This window comes from Balaenoptera acutorostrata, chromosome 4 (assembly GCF_949987535.1).
Source record: "Balaenoptera acutorostrata chromosome 4, mBalAcu1.1, whole genome shotgun sequence".
NCBI classification, from domain to species: domain Eukaryota; kingdom Metazoa; phylum Chordata; class Mammalia; order Artiodactyla; family Balaenopteridae; genus Balaenoptera; species Balaenoptera acutorostrata.
Window position 1 is genome coordinate 25,651,911 of NC_080067.1, and position 16,491 is coordinate 25,668,401.

The 16,491-nt window shown below is 47.3% G+C and overlaps 1 protein-coding gene across 2 annotated transcripts in view; it reads right to left on the minus strand.

Annotated features, from left to right (window-relative positions):
* Positions 1-5,602, minus strand: part of NMNAT3 (nicotinamide nucleotide adenylyltransferase 3) — a 115,586-nt gene extending 109,984 nt beyond the window's left edge. For both annotated transcript variants that reach the window (XM_057545623.1, XM_057545622.1), the window contains exon 1: positions 5,358-5,602. The gene's annotated coding sequence lies outside the window, so the exon portion shown is untranslated. The remainder of the gene's footprint in view (positions 1-5,357) is intronic.
* Positions 5,603-16,491: the final 10,889 nt, after the last annotated feature.

A 16,491-nucleotide genomic window follows, 5' to 3' on the forward strand; every position in this document is an offset into this window, starting at 1 on the left:
ACACTCCTACCTGGGCTGTGTCCTGCCTTGACAGTTCATTTTTATAACAGGAAGCAAGGGAGGGAGGTGCTGATGGAAGGCGGAAGACAGGAAGGAAGACTGGCTCTAATTTAAAACCATCTTAGGAGCTCTAAAGAGTTCCAGGCTGACTGATGGGCACATTTACTCCTCAGAACCCTTTTCATAAATACCTACCCCTTAACATGCACTTCCTAGAGGCAATAAATACCGTCACTGTGTGTCAGCCTTATGGAAGGCAGATTTCCAGAGCCACTTCTTTTCTCCATGGCTTAGAGCCACACGATTACAAGCCTATTAGACCTGTACCCTGAGAATACAGCGCTCAAGCCCAACCCCACCAAGACTGGCGCGGAGGCCTGCTCAATTTCTGCACAGCGATGCGACTTTCCTTCCTTTGCTTCGGGGAAGACGGCAGCTCATCTCTTGTAATAAGGTCTACCTCTGAGACAGGTGGGGATCGAAGATGTATTTTGTCATCAGCGCTGGCCAAATAAATAAAATAACTCTCTAATAATATTTAGTCATGGAGAGAGAATGCTTCCTGGGGCTGTTTGGATCATGTCTTATTTAAAACTGGACTTTGAGTATGATTTTCTCTTTGTTCTCAGAGGAACTGCCTGGGCTTGAAGGTAGGCGTGGTGTGCCTCTGGAGGACGCTGGTTCCTGACGAGGGACCACGCTGGGATGGCGGGGCTCTGGAGGGGTGGGTCGCTGCCAGCTATCCCGCCCTCCCTCAGCTGCATGCAGACGGTTGTCTCCCACACACCCGGACAAGAGCAGTCAGCTTTGCCCTTCTTTCCCCTCAAATGACAGGTCTCTAGACGCAATGTCATAAAATCTATGCCAGAACCTCAGCCTGATGTGCCCAGAGATATCAAAGAAGGAGAAAAAGATAGGCTCTTGGTGGTCCCTGTCACTCTGAAGGGAGAGGGCCTCAAGGCCCACCACGCCCGATCTACCCCAGGTGAGCTGGACACCTGTATGTTGCCGCCACCTAGTATGAGAGATGCTGAGAAGCAGCACATCCAATGAGACAACATCCAAGGAGGGGCTCTGCAACTCTAAAGGGTTAAGTAAACCGGAGCATTAGCATTATTTTCCCATTTGGAAGCCAAAGCTCAGTGATTTTTAAAGTACACATTCTTATAAGATTACTTTGGCTGCATAAAATATTGTTTGCCAGAATTCATAGAAAAATACTATCCAACAGTCTTCAAAGGTATATAAATAATTCAGTATAAGCCTCCAACCGACATTTCCGGGCCCCCTCTATCTATATCAATGCTGACTAAATCTCTATATCTATCCCACTTTTATGCGTTCTCCTGGCATGCCAGGCTTCTCATTCATGGCAGTTAATCTGGTTTATAACTTGACATTGTGTGTGTGGTCATGTGCTTAATTCTGTCTTTATCAGTAATCTGTCTCATGATGTCTTTGGGCCGCATGAGTGTGGAGACTGTGTCACTTTGTCTCAGCATTCTCATCCCCAGGACCCTGCCTGAGCATGTATAGAAGGAAGAAAGGGAGAGAAGGAGGGAGGAAAATGAGCAAGACATGGTGCTGGGCACCAGGGGTGCTCAATCCAATAGCTGTGGAAGCGCTCACAGCCCACAGAGGAGGTAATGCCAGGGCAGCTAGAAAAGTGATGCCCAGCAGAGGTGCCCAGTGGGACCATGGGAATGCAGGGTTGTTTCGGAAAGGCTTCCCTGCAATAGGCTGTGCCCCTGCAGGTGCTGCAGGGGTTCCAGCTTTCGGGGCAGATCCGGCCAGAGACAGGGACAGCAGGAAGGCACGGGGATGCAGATCAGACCTTTACTGGACGGGAAGCCAGACCCAGAGATGGCACTCCTGGGTGGAAAGGGCAGACAGCCCTGACTTCTAGAAGACACCGCCACCTTCATCCAAGGCGTTTTCACCCCCCAAACCCATCACTGAGAACCTGTGATTTCCCCAGATTCACATTAGCCACAGAATGCCTTTCTATTCCTAGTTCCAAGATTGGTGCTGTGGGTCTATGTGTACATGAGAGAGACAATGATGAGGGAATCACAAGTCCACTGTGGTTTGTTAAACACACCGTGCAGAACCACACGGCTAAAACGGTGGGGCAGGAGCTGCCGTCCTGAGGCCTGCCCTGCAAAAGGGGATCTGTCTGTCTTTACCAGGGAACTGTGATAAACGAGCAAAGACAGACACTGGTCAGGATGAGCCAATTTATTTAAAAGCTTCGACAGCCCAAAGTGGTTTAACATAGATGCGTGGAAGATTTATCTAGATGATAAAATACCTGAACTTGAAAGACACATAAATTATAATTTTGCAGTTTTTTTTTTTCCTTTTAAGATTTCACATAGTCAAGTGCTTTAAGTAATGCATGAAATGCACATAAAGCTGTCTGGTTAGCGTCTGCAGAGAACCTCTGCTTCCAGACGGGACAGAGTTCAGAATCAACGCCACCCATCTGTGTCTGTGGCCTTCCGTTTCCTCATCACAGTGGACAGCACTGGGAGGATTAATCAATATAATAATAATAACAGCAGCTATTATTGACTGAGTACTTCCCAAACCCTGTGCTGTGCATTGAGGACGACACACCACACACTTACATATGAGCATTACTGACTGCTCATAACGGCCCTACAAATGAGGGGCAATGAGTCCCATGTTACAGATGCAAAATTGTACTTCAGAGAGCTTCTGTCACGCATGTGAGGTCACACAGGCAATTTCATCTGACTCCAAAGCTGCAGTGTTCACCACTAAGCTGCAACATACATGAAAATGCTCGGCCCTTAGCAAGGGCCTAAAAACATTAGTTATCTCTCCCTATCTTCATACTCCCTTCTTTTAACAGCACACTTGCACACTGAGAAATTTGATCTGTGGGTTTAGGTTCCTTTGTTCATTCGTTCATTCATTCATTCATTCATTCATGCCTTCATTATGGGCCCAGTATTCTGCTGGGTACAGGGCTTACAGAATTGGATTCCACAGCTCCTGGACTGGTTTCAGGCAATTACCATTATCCACAGGAGGGCAGGGGTCAGCATGGAGCAGGGGCAGCTATTCACCGGGGACCCACACCCAGCTGTGGGTTAGGGACAACCCAAACAAGACAACGTTGGATCTTTTTCAACCCTAGTTTTTCCCCCATGCTTTTGCTGTGTTTTCTTTGGCCTGAGTCTTCAGGCCTTCTGACAGCCTGGCTGCCCAAGAGGCCTTTTATCACCCAGAACACCGCTTTTTCCTGCCAGGGCTGATGCTTTCCAGTAAAACCACTGCAACAGATAACACAACTCCCCCACTAATCACCCTGCACAGTTCCTCAGAACCAACCTCTCACCCCCACCTCCTATCTTCTGCCTGCCTTGTTTCACCATTTTTTACCCAGAATAAGGAATAATAACAATAGCAACAGCAGCAGTAACTTCTACAGGTCAGGCACTGCTCTATGTATTTTAGGTACATTAACTCATTAAATCCCCATAATAACCCTCTTAGGTAGGCACTATTATTACTCCTATTTTAGTTCATTTAGGGGAAGAGGGAGGGAGGTAACATTTCTTCAGGGCCAACTAGATGCCAAGCACTGTCTTAAGCTTGCACAATCAGATAATAAGTGACCTGCCCAGGGTCAGGCACAGAGCTGGGAAGTAACAAATAAGAACCTGAACCCAGGTCTGTGACTGCCTAACCCAGCGGTCTCCTTTTGCTCTCCGCAGGTGGCACTGCCACGGTCTGCGAGGGGAAACAGAGTGGCTGCACAAAGCCTGCCCTCTCCCCCTCTTCCCCCAGCACCCTTCTGTTAACACCTGTCCTCTGCTTTTTTTTTTTTTTTTTTTTACCCCTACTCACAAATGGTGCCAGACTCTTCTCTCAATTGTGTTCTCCACTCTCTGGGCCTCCCGGCCCGTTTTCATGGAGCAAATCCGCAGTCTCCACCAACAGTATAAACCGAGCCAAAGAAGGAATTGGCATCATCCAAGCCAATAAAATATACCAAGCAGTCACCAGCCAGGTGTTTTCTGAAGCTTCCAAACCTCTCCTAAATCCCTGGGGGTCCTCAGCGAGGGACCAGTAGGGTTGCTGCCTCTTGGGAGTTTTCTGGCCCGTTTTGGGGGGAGATGCCACCAACGAAAATAAGGAAGTAACATGCTCAGCAGAGGAGTGTGAGCCTTATGTTCTCAGGGGGTTCATGGTGTTGGCACTAACAGGTGAGCCTTTCTGGGAAATGTATACCTGGCCCTGACGGAAGCAGGAGGCTTTCCCTGGCAAGGCGATTGGATCAGGCTCTCTCCTCTGGCCTCCAGAGCACCACGGCTGAGACTACCAGTGTACTTCACCTGGCCCGCCCTGCATGAGCTCCAGGAGGGCAAGGCCAATGTAAAGTGGGCACCAGTTAAATATTTTAAGAATGAATGACTAAAGCAGTCATCATTTTAGAGAACAAGCTGTTTGAGAGATTCTACTCAGACAAGGAGACAGGACTCCAGGAGAGGGGAAGTGAGTGCCCAGAGGTAGCACACTGCGTTCAGCCCAAATCAACACTCTGCTCCATCCACAGAAATCTTCACCTTCACTTCACTTACTGCACACTTGGAACACCACTAAGTCATTTACATGCAAAGTCTCAATCGTCAATGGGGAGGAACAGTCCCATTTTACAGAGGAGGAAGTTAGGGAACTTGCTTTGCTTCCTACTTTCAGTGGGCAGGTCCCACTGACCTTCCTTTTCTCAAACAAGCCACACTCTCTCCCAGCAAGTGTGTTTGCTCCATCGTTCTCCACCTTGGGACCCTGCCATTCATATTGAAGTGTGAGCTCCAGCATCCTTTATAGATGGGGACCACCGGCTAAATGCTCTCCCAGCACCCTGCACTTCCTATCTTTACAGATCTTTCAGTTTTAACTTTTACACTCACGTGTGGAGATTACCTATTTGCTGTGTGTCTCTCTTACCAGACCGCGAGCTCCACGGGGGGTGGGCACTACGTTCGTTGGCCCGCACTGTACCCCCCAGCACTGAGCCCAGTGGCGGGCACTCATATGGCATGAAGGATTTGGTGGATCCTTATTTGCATTTGTTGAGTGCGCGAGTGCTGAAGATGGGCTCGGGTCTGAGCCACAGGGGTGCTGGGGTTAGGTCGATAACGCTGTGGCGAGAATGGGCGGCGCCGGCTGTACACAGGAGGCGTTCTGGGGTTCATCCGACCCAGACGGGCTACCGGGCTCCGCACTCCGCCGCCACCTGTCGCCGCGGCGCGGGCCAGGTCTCGGCGGGCGCCCGCCAGGGCAAAGGCGGGCTGAACAGGCCCGGCCTTGGCTGCGCTTACCTGCGCGTCGCGGGGCTCCGCAGAGGCACTCGGCGAGCCTCTGGGGACTGCAGGGGACTGGAGGCCCGGCGGCGCCGAACCGGGGCTCTTCGCCCGCGCGCGGCCCCGCACCCAAGGCCCGGTGAGGACCGCTCCAGGCCTCCGCACGCACCGCCCTTTATGGTTGGGCAGCCAGTCACCTGCCCTTCCCACCCCCGCGCTGGGGAGAGGGCCTAAGGCGACCTTGACCCTGCGCTGCAAGGGCTCCCCGAGGTGGGCGGAGTCAGAGAGAAACCGCGGCGCCCGACTTCCTCCATGGGGGCGGGCCCTAAAGAGACCCCGCCCCGCGCCCCGCCCCTTCGTGCCAAGCCCCGCCCCCACCCCCCGCCGCTGCTCCCACTCCCTGGCTTGTGTGCGCCTTTGCATTTTATTTTTCTATGTTTTGCGTCCCGTTTTATTTCTTTCTTTTTTATTTATTTATTTATTTATTTATTTTTGCTGTGTTGGGTCTTCGTTTCTGTGCGAAGGCTTTCTCTAGTTGTGGCAAGCGGGGGCCTCTCTTCATCGCGGTGCGCGGGCCTCTCACTATCGCGGCCTCTCTTGCTGTGGAGCACACGCTCCAGACGCGCAGGCTCAGTAATTGTGGCTCCCGGGCCCAGTTGCTCCGTGGCATGTGGGATCTTCCCAGACCAGGGCTCGAACCCGTGTCCCCTGCATTGGCAGGCAGATTCTCAACCGCTGCGCCACCAGGGAAGCCCCCCGTTTTATTTCTTATTTTTATTTTTTACTTTCTTTTTTTAAAGATCGAATTTAAAAATATATCTAAGTAATGCATGAGCACTTTTTACAAAATAAAATTACCTGCATATTCTTATAATGGAAGCAACAGAGCCCTCTCCCTTGCGCCCCACCACACAGTCCTTTATAGCACTTACTGCGTTGAATTCTGCTAGTGCTTACCCCCTTGTCGCTAAAAAATAAGCTTACACAGAGGTTTCTTGAGTTATCTGTTGACTTTCTGCCATGTTCGATGAGGATTTACTCTCTTCCTGCGCCCCTGCCTTCCCTCTCCTGACAAGTTTACTCTGTTCTCAAGTCCTGCCCTGGTGAGCTCTGACACCTCAAACCAGGAGTGGATGAAGGCTTTCTGGGGCCTGAAGCGTACACAATTGTGGGGGGAGGGGAGTAGGAGGGCTGTTTTAGAAAGCCCTACAGAATCAAGCCTTGCAAATGAAAATTTATTTAGAATGGGTAAAAGCAATCACAACAAAATGCTGGGACCTTGGACATTCAGGTCCATATCCTCTGAGATCTTCGCAGGTAATTTATTTCTTGAATTTGCTTCCCCAGTGTGGCCTGGCCTCCTATGCCCACCCAGAACCCTCCATAACTCCCAGTCCTTACAGGGGCGGTGAAGGTCAAGATGCATCAGTTTCTGCCAATAGGATTTCCTAATGGAGTGAACTGAAGTGTGCAAAAAAAAAGAGATATCAAGGGTGATGTCAAGGTTTTGTGACTGCTGCACACCTCATTCCCAGCTTTCCCTAGCATCTGTGACAGGTTCTTAGTACGGAGTGTTTTGTAAAGCTGGCTCTGGGCCCCTGCAGGATCACCAGATTCTCACAGTGCTCCCATGATGTTGGCTGGACAGGCATACTGTCTCTGCTTTTAGGAGGGGCCTTACTTGTCCCCTCCCGAATCAGCACAGGGGACACACAGCTAGCACCCAATAAGTGCACAGGTGAAGGGGCTGGTCCACCTCTGCTTACTCAGACTGAAGAAGCGGTGTCCACGCCCTCCCTGACACCCCTTCTCTCCTGAGAGTTCAGTCCTCCCCCTTCCTCTGCTCTGCCTCGCGTCTCTCCTGCTTCCTCTCCTTCCTCCCTCGTCCAGCTCCCAAGAATCAGAAGTGACTCCCTTACAGTGTGAAATGTGCCTCAACAAGGTGACCTTGGGCAAAGTCACCTTACCTCTCCAAAGCCTCAGGATCCTTCTGTGAAATTGGAGGGAACAACTTTTTGGGGAGAATTAAGTGGCTTCATAGGTATACGCATGAGGATTTTTTTTCCCCTTTTTTAAAGCCCTATTTTTTTTTTTAATAACTCAGAAATTTTAAATAGTGGTCAAATTTATTGCTCTTTTCTTATTATTGCTTCTGGATTTTGTATCATACTTAGAAAGGCCATTCCTACTCTGAGATTTTAAAAAATTCAAGGATAATGATCTTTGGATGGTCTCTTATTGATAACACGGTTTGTCTCCCAGCAGGGTGGGAGGCTTGTGAGAAAGGTTAGGGACTTAAGATCTGTGTGTAGCATTGGTACCACAGGTTGGGTTCAAATCAAGGGCTCTGACCCAGGGAAGGAGAGGCTGGACACAGAGAGCAAGAGGGGGATGAGCAATGACTTCTCCATGCAAGGGATGCTTCTTTCCCTGGGGTAGTGAAGATAAAGGCTTGGTTTAGGAGGAAGCCTAGCTTTCCAGGTATGAAGTAGTGCCTCCTAGTGGTGGGAGGTAAGAACCTCACATAATAACCATAATAACTTCACTTATCCCAAATCAAGGAGGGGCAAAAGGCTGTGGTTGAGAAATCCATTTGCGGGAGACAACTAGCTCCTAATACTCTAGATAAGGGAATATCTACATGAGAGTCATGCCCTTTGCTTGAGGGCACACAGGGCTACTGGATCATGGGTATAACAGGGATAATATTTTTTTTACCTTTTTTATATGGGTAAGTTTTATTTCTCCTGAATCCTATCTGCCATTAGAGTCAAGGAAGTGGCCAGGTAATGCCACCTCAGGAAGGAGGAGGATTTTACATCTCAGTTTGGGTCCCTTACAAGCAGAACCTGAGACAAGGATTCAAGTGCAAGTGTTTTATTTGGGAGTCCAATAAAAGATGCATTACTAAGGCAGCTACTGTTACAGATAATTGGAGCTTGATCCTGCAGGAAAATTCTAGAAAGCAAAGAACATGTAAAGAAAGTGGCTCAGATTTATCCAACCCAAGAAAGAGCTGAAGGTGGGAGGTCTCTAAAGGGAAAAAACTGGAACTGACAGATTAGCTCATTTTGAACATTTTACAAATTAGTTCTAGGCATATAAATGTGGTTACCAAATGAGATCAAGCTATAACTATTCTGCAGCTTCCTTCTGTCACCTAATGGTGTCCTGATGAAGCACTTTCTGCATACTGTCTCAGGCCTACAGGTGTGACCTGAGGACATTCTGGAAGACTTGTTTTTGGACGGATCATGATGGGACTGCAGGCTGGGTCAGCCTCTGTGGTTGGATGAGACTATAACCTTGCCTTCTGAGCTCTCAGAAAGGTCAAGTTTTGACTGGTGAAAGTAAAATGTAAAAAAAGGAGACTGGTGGACTTTTAAAACGATCAGAGAGGGCAACATTTCCAATCCCTTTAAGGACTTCAAAAGGTGGATGTTTTCTCATAGGCAATGAACAGATAATGCCAATGTGAAGTCTTTCTTACTTGGCCGTTGAAGCAGGCCTCCACGAGAAGCCACCATTTGGTCAACCTGGCTCCACTGGCCATAGTTACTATGGAGTTAAAGTGATCCTTTTGAAATATGAATCAGTCCACAGCACTCCCCTGCTCAGACGTCCTCAGCCACTTCCACCACAATTAACATACAACACCAAGTTCTCCCCAATGGCCTCCAAGGCCCTCACAAGATCTGCTCTGACAAGCTCTCCCTGACATTGTCTCCCGACAGCGCCCACTCCTCACCCCCAGTCTCCTTGGCTTTGCTGCTGTCCCTTGAACACACTGGGCCTGTTTGCACCACAGAGCCGCTGCACTGCTGTTCTCGCTGACCGAAATGGAATACCCCCCCAACTCCCAAGGTAATTTGCCCATTTCCTTAGCTTTCTAACAGGCCACCTACCTCAGACATAAACAACTAGCACTCCTGTACCACCCTCTTCATAGCACTTATTATCTGTCATTGGAATCATTATCTCTTTCTTATTTGTCTCCCTCACTTAAGTGCAAGGTCCCCAAAGGGCTGAGTCTTTATATATTTTGTTCCTTGATATATCCCCACATTTTTTTTTCCTTTTGGCTGCACCACGTGGTATGCAGGATCTTAGTTACCCGACCAGGGATGGAACCCGTGCCCCCTGCAGTGGAAACAGCACGGAGTCCCAACCACTGGACTGTCAAGGAATACCCTATCCCCATGCTTAGAACAGTGCCTGGCACTTCGTAGGTAGTCAAGAAATATTTGTCGAATGAATGAATGCATTGAACCAATGAAAAATAGAAACAAAATCAGTAAACATACAGTTTGAAAATATTTTAGAATGCAGACTTTCAACTCATACAGATTGGGTTCCTCTCAAGTTGGAAAGAATTGTGGGAGCAGAGAGAGAAAAAATAAAATAAAATGAAGTGGTTGAGATGCATTATATAATCTGATTCATAATTACAGATGAGTATTAGACTGAGAACTTTGGCTCTTTTACATTTGACCCAATCCTGTGTTAAATATTTACGCAAAGATTAGCTTGAAAGGCTACATGCTCATTTAAAAGTACTAAGAAGAAAAAAGTTTCCCCTGGTTATTTTAATAATTCAGAATGGTGTTCTGTGGCTTCTGCTGGCATCTGAGGGCCCAACCAAGGTGGTAACTGCTTACCTGGAAATAGAGGCCTTGATCAAATATTTAAGATCTCACTAATTTTTATTTTCTGCCAATTTTTTATTCCTGCTTCCCACTTTTTTTTTTTTTTTACCCATTTTGCAGCCACACAATTCACACAGAAATGTTTCATGGATTATTAAATGCAGCTAAGCAATGAGCTTTTGCTAGAACATAAGGCCAAACTCGGGCCACTGTTCTAACAAAGTAATTTTTCCTTGAATGTACGGACTACCATTTTACAGAGTCCTCTGTCCTATATTCCGAAGTTTTGTAAGGCAGGTGCATGTCTGCTGCAGAAAGGACGTTAAGGTGCAAACAAAGACTCCCTGAAAAACAGGTTTTACAGTGGTGCAATGAAGCAGTCTTGGAATCAAGAACAGTTGAAACCATAGAATTGGTAAGTGGGTCCTTGACGTCATGGCAAGATGATACCGAACGGTGCCCGTTTGCTAATGAGAACATTGCACACTGGTACCACTAGCAGTGGAGTGGTTTGGGTGAGCACCTACCTAGGCTTAATTGTCTAAGGAATGTTCCAGTTGCAGCACCTCAGTGCTGTGAATTATCTTTCCTGATGGAGCTTTTATATTCTACCCCTGTTGCTAAAACTCTAATCCTGCTGTCCATCGGGGCCCACTTGGTACAAAGCAGGCCTTCTGAAAGAGGTCAAAGTCATAATGCATCGTTCACGTCGGAAAGCACTTTAGTAATAACCCATTATTATTATTATTATTTTTTCCCAGCTTGATTTAATTTCTTGTGCTTTAAAAGGTTGGCTTAATGTGATATATTTTCCATGGAAGGTAAAATTACAGAATGGTAATTGGGAGCAAATAAATAACAATGTCTATAATAAAGGGTAGTCAGAGTATGTGAAATCCTCCGATGCTACTGATTCCTGGCCTAAGACCTTGCATGTATCTTTGCAAAGATTCAATGTGGCCCGTGAAATAAACCAAAAAGAAAGAGTAATTATGAATTGTATTGATGCTGTGATTCACAGTAAGATCACATCCCTTGAAAAATGTAAAATGGCATTATAATTTAAAGTTTCTTTAGTGTGTATAAACAACATGGAGGAATATATGAATTTAAGCATTTTTAATCTGGAGAAAAATAGCTATTTCAGCAATTTGTCAGTAACTCAAATGAATTCTGTGGCCCTTCTTTGATTAAGGGTTTTAAGTGGTAAAGTAATCACTCGAAACTAATAGGATTCTCCTGTAAGCATGCAGAAGTGTTGCTCACAGTGTTCTAAAACACAGAATCTAGGGGAAAACTGTTTTCTGTCCCTCATAATGCAGCAGCTAGAATTAATCAGCTGTGTGATCTTGGACCATTCACTTAGCCTATTCTTCAACTGCAAAATAAGAGGTTTGGGTAAGACCATCTTATATCCCCTTATAATTATTAAGTTATAAAATTCTAGGGTACTTATACCTGACTTCCTGTAGAGTGGCAGGACAGCCAAATTAGCTTTTTTTTTTTTTTTTTGAAGCTATTCTCAATCTCATGCAAATGAAGTTCTAAATTTAACAATTATGTGCTGTATTTTTGGTGAACAATTTGGTTGACAATTTCTTTATTAATTACCTAAGTTTTTTCAAAAGCTAAAAAAGAGCTCAAGTGTCTTCTCCATAACCAAAGATGCTCAATTCCAATGCATATATGTCACCATGTTTTGGACCATGTCACCCCAACATCTTTGTTATAGTTGAAGGACCCCTAAACCAAAGGCACTCGACCTGACAATGACTTACACAGCCTGTGATGTGTCCTAGAGTTAAACATCTATTCATTGTAGGTACTCCATGCTGAACCATAATTATCTGTCCTGATTAGATCCCTTCTCCTGAGAAACTTGAATAAAAATAAGAGAGACACAGAAGGTATCGTAGCACAGAAGGAAAGACACATGGAGAGTCTGTAATAAACAGGAGCCATGAGACAGGAGGAACCATCAGTAAATGGAAGAAGGTACCCTGATGCCAATTGATAGCAGTAACAGAAGTAGAGAAAGAATTACAGAAAGTATAAAACTGGGATGGGCATAATTCATTACTAGAATTATTGTTGGACCACTAGAGCAGCTTGAATTCTTACTGAGTTCCAGTTCTCCATGAGGCCTGATTATGTATCTTCTCAGACTGTTCAACACTTCCTTGACTCCTCTATGTGAATCCAGATCAAAAACTCGTATCATGAAAAGAAAACTTCATATCTTTCTGCTCCTTGCAACTTTGTTATCGACCACCAGATGTTCAGTGTTGTTGAGGATATTATGCACTGCAGCTGCATCTGTCAGATTCCATCTTGTTCCAGATGACCAGGGAGAGGGTTTTCAGGCCTCACTGGCCATATAAAATCTAGGTCTCTGAACAAGGCGTCGTCCAGAAGCTTGTCGTCCTTGTACAGCCGCTCGCTGCTCGTCCAGCGACCACCTGAGGATGTCCTCGACGATGTGCTTCAGCTCCAACACGGTGCTTGACTCCTTGGCGTCCGTGAACATGGCGTTCTCGTGAGGAACCCGTCCATCACGGCTGCTACTTCTCCCTCTAGATGCTCCCTAACCCATTAATTTTTGAGGAGGAGAGAGGACCCAAAGAGGTTAGGTGGTTTTTTCAAGATCACATGTAGCTGGTCAGAGATGGGGTGGGAGTATCAGTCAGAATTTTTTGTTGTTGTTGTTAAACAAGCAACAGAAACAGTCTCTGCGGAGTAGAAGGGAATTTATTGGTAGGATCGGGCCTTCAGAATTTATAGGAAGGTTGAAAATCCAGGCTTAGAAAGGGGCAGGAAGAAAGCAGTTCTGAAAACCTAGAAAGTGAAAACCCTAGGAATGATCTCTTAGCAGAAATGGTCTAGTGAGGATGTCATTGAAGGGATAGATGAGTAAATTTTAGCCACTTTTTCTCCATTTCACTCATGCAGGAGCCAAGGTCCTGGGAGGGACCCTCTCACTGGCCAAGATTAGGACATACTCGCCTGACATTCTGAGGTCGTGCTGGCAAACCCCTTCCACTTTGGTCACTGAGAGGAAGACACCTGAATTTACTTCTCCGCTAAGCCTCTCATGGTGGAGAGAGGCAAATCCCTCAAAGGACCCCCCAAAGATGATTTTAGGAGGAAGCCAGTGATGCAGGGAAGCCAGGATACAATGAAACATGGATTTAGTTTAAAGTGGGAGACTTCTGTGCAGCTAGGAACGGCCATGAGAAGCAAACAGGAGTTTGCGTGGGATTAGTAGGAAGGTTTTGCTTTCTAACCACTGGAGCTCCTCGCCCCTGTCCTCCTTCCTTCTTCTGTCTTAGAATGTGAATATGAGCCTGGAGGCCAAGCAGCCATCTTGAGTCTATGAGGTGACAAGCATGACCTCCAAAGTCACTTGCTAAGACTATTTAGCCACTGGCCGAGTAGATGACTAGAAGGAGTCTGATATGTAAAACTACACCATGGGGCTGCTATACCAGCTCTGAACTGCCTACCTGCAGACTTCTTCTTTTGTAAGAAAATTAAAAACCTATTTGACCAGGCCACTATAGCTGGGTATCAGAAACACACAGCTTTGCCCAATCTGATAATAAAAATTGGTCCTAGAACTCTGGTCACTCCATTCCTCATGCAGCACCTTTCCTGTTCTACTTACAGAGACACAATTCCTGCATTCAAGAAGTTGATGGCCGAATTGAGATTAAAATAATCCTCTTAAGCAAGTAGACAGCAAGACCTGTGATGTATAATATACTCTGAGCAGTGAGGAACAGATGACAATGGCAAAGACAGAGTTCAAAGGCCAGCCCTTCTGCCCATGCCCTCGTGCCATCCTCCTGCCCCCCAGGGCTCTGACTACTGCCATGCTTTTCTGTCTTTTCACCTTTGCCTCCTCTCTGCTCGTTTGTCCTAGCTTATAAGAGCCTCAGGTCTCTCCTGTCCTAAAAAGAATCCACCGTTTACCCAATGGCCTCTCTAACAAACAATCTCTTGCCTTCTCTTCTCATCCAGACTTCTCAAAAGTGTGGTCTGTCCACACCTTCTCTCCTCCCATTGAATCCTCAACCCAGAGCATCCAGCTTCTGTCCCTGCCTCCACACTAAAACCATTCTGCTGAGTGCTAATTCCTGTGGGTAAATCTTTGTCCTCATTTGACTGGCCCTGTGTGCTGCCTTTGATAATGTTCACCACTGCCTTTATAAAAACTTCTCCCTTGGCTCTGTGAGCTCAGGTTCTCCTGGATCTCTTCTTACCTCTTGGACGGTGCATCCTGCCTTGCCAGGCCTACTGATCAAGGCATCAGATCATACCCTAGCTACAGGGAGGACACTCTGCCTCTCCCTGGAAATTGAATAGTGAGCAGAGAAACTAAGACAACTAAAAATGGTGGCATTCTTCCATTTTCACAGCAGTGCCCTGGTGGAATTGCTGAAGAGCTCCTGCTATATGGGGCCCTAGAGCTGCCAGGTTTCTTTCTGCCTCCTGCCTAGTTCTTTAGCTCTCCTGTGGCCTCCCTGCAAATCCTTTACATTATCCAGTGTCAATTTCTGTTGCTGGCAGCCAAAGAGGCCTGAGTGATACCCTGTTCTTGCTCTGATTTCTAAACACATGTATGCAGAACAGGCCATGGGCCCTGGTTTGTACCTGTGTCCTCAGGAAGCTTGCTCTTTAAGGCTCAGATCAAATATTCCTCCTCCTCCATGCAGCCCTCCATGATCCATGTCCTGGCAGTCAAACCATGTTGCTCTTTCCACTTTACTGCCTCAGCAAAGCCCTGACCTCCAGTGGTCCCCGAGAGCCTGGAGTGCTCTGTGGCCCTTTCACAGTCAATGCGAACGCTCACATTCAGAGTAGTCTGTCCAGCGCCAGTCTGCCCAGCTGGTCTGTAGGGCCACAGGGCTAAGTCCTGGCCTTCCCCACTAACCTAGTGTCTCCTAAATGACGACAGCTTTAGAAAGAGATGACAGGGCTCCTTATGGAGTGTCAACTCTCAACTTTGATCTGTCTTCTGAGAAGGAGCTGGCAAGAAACGCTGCACGGTCTCAGACCATAGAGCTCCTGGTGTGAGAGGAACCCGTGCTTTCTTTCCTCCCTTCCATGTTTCCTCTTCTGTGCCAGAGTGGTTTTCCACAAAGCAGACACTGAGATGGAGTTAAAAGTGCAAAAGTTTTACAGGAGAATGACACCTGTGAAAGAGAAGAGACAGGAGTTGGATTGGCAGGGGCAGCCGGCAGACCACGACGCAGACCCAACAATCTTTGCCAGCTGGTGGAGCTCTGGAGCTCAGATCACCCACTAGAGGTGACCTGTGTTGGGTACAGACCCCTGTACCCCCTTTGCTTAGTCATTGGCTAGGGTTTGCCCCGAGAGTAACTCGACCTTGGGTTGAAAACTGGGGCCACCAGCGGAAGGCTGTCAGGAAGCCACGCCCCTCCCGCTAGGGAAGCCAGTCTTTTCTGAAGGCGGATCTGGGCAGTGGATCTCCGTGTCTGTCACACCTTCCACCAACCAGTCTTTGTCTACGGGAGCTCATGAACTGGTCTGGGTCCCCACACAGTTCACGGCTCTGTGGTACAGTGAGGCAGGGGTTAGGGCTGTGTCTGCAGCGACAGAGAGAGGTTTTATTCCTATCTCAGACTCTGAAATAATAGCTCAAACTGAAATCCTCACCCCTGAGTTCTTGTACTTGAGGTACAAAAGCTCAGCTGTGAATCTTGGCTCTGCGTCCTTCCCTCCCCTGCTGGACCCTGCCCACACCTCCTCCGTCCGCCGGTCAGGCTGCTAACGTCTGGAGCAGTGCCGTGCTCAGAGGTCTCACTGGCTGAACGAATGAATGAAAGAGTGCATGAATTATGACATGAGGAAGGAAAGAATGACGGTTCAGATGAAAGAATGCAGGAATGATGAAACAGCCAGAGAGAAGAAAAAATTGAATAAAGATACTTCAGCCACAGAACTACCAACTGAGTCACTTAGGGGTGAGATGATCACCTCCATCCCCCCAGGGATTCTTTGAAAAATCACTTGACTGCCTCCTCCTGTGGCAGCAGTAGTGTTTTCTCTCTCTCCTGCCTATTCCTCAGCAATAACAGCAATTCTTTTTCCTCTGAACCTTCAGCTTTTGGATTAAGTCTCCATTCTTCCCTCCAAGGCAGCTTTGCTAAAGGCAGGGAGAACAGATTGCCGGTGAAGGCTGTGTGCTCTCGTATCTCAGACCAAAAGTGATAATTGATTGCACCACCCCGAGCCTTCCCTCTGTCCATCTTTATTGCTCCCTGTTTGCCCAGATGGCACCTGAGCCTCAAGCCTCCAGTTGCGGCCACAGTCAGTGGGGACTCAGTTCTCCTCGAGGGGAGAAGAGTGGGCAGAATGCTCCCTTCCACGTGGTCCTCTAAGACTTAGAGCCATGCACTAATTGGCCTGTGTCTGCTTGGGCAGTTCCAGAGCCTGTAATTGGGACTGATTCTGACAGTCTGGCCCCATCAGGAGAATGTGCT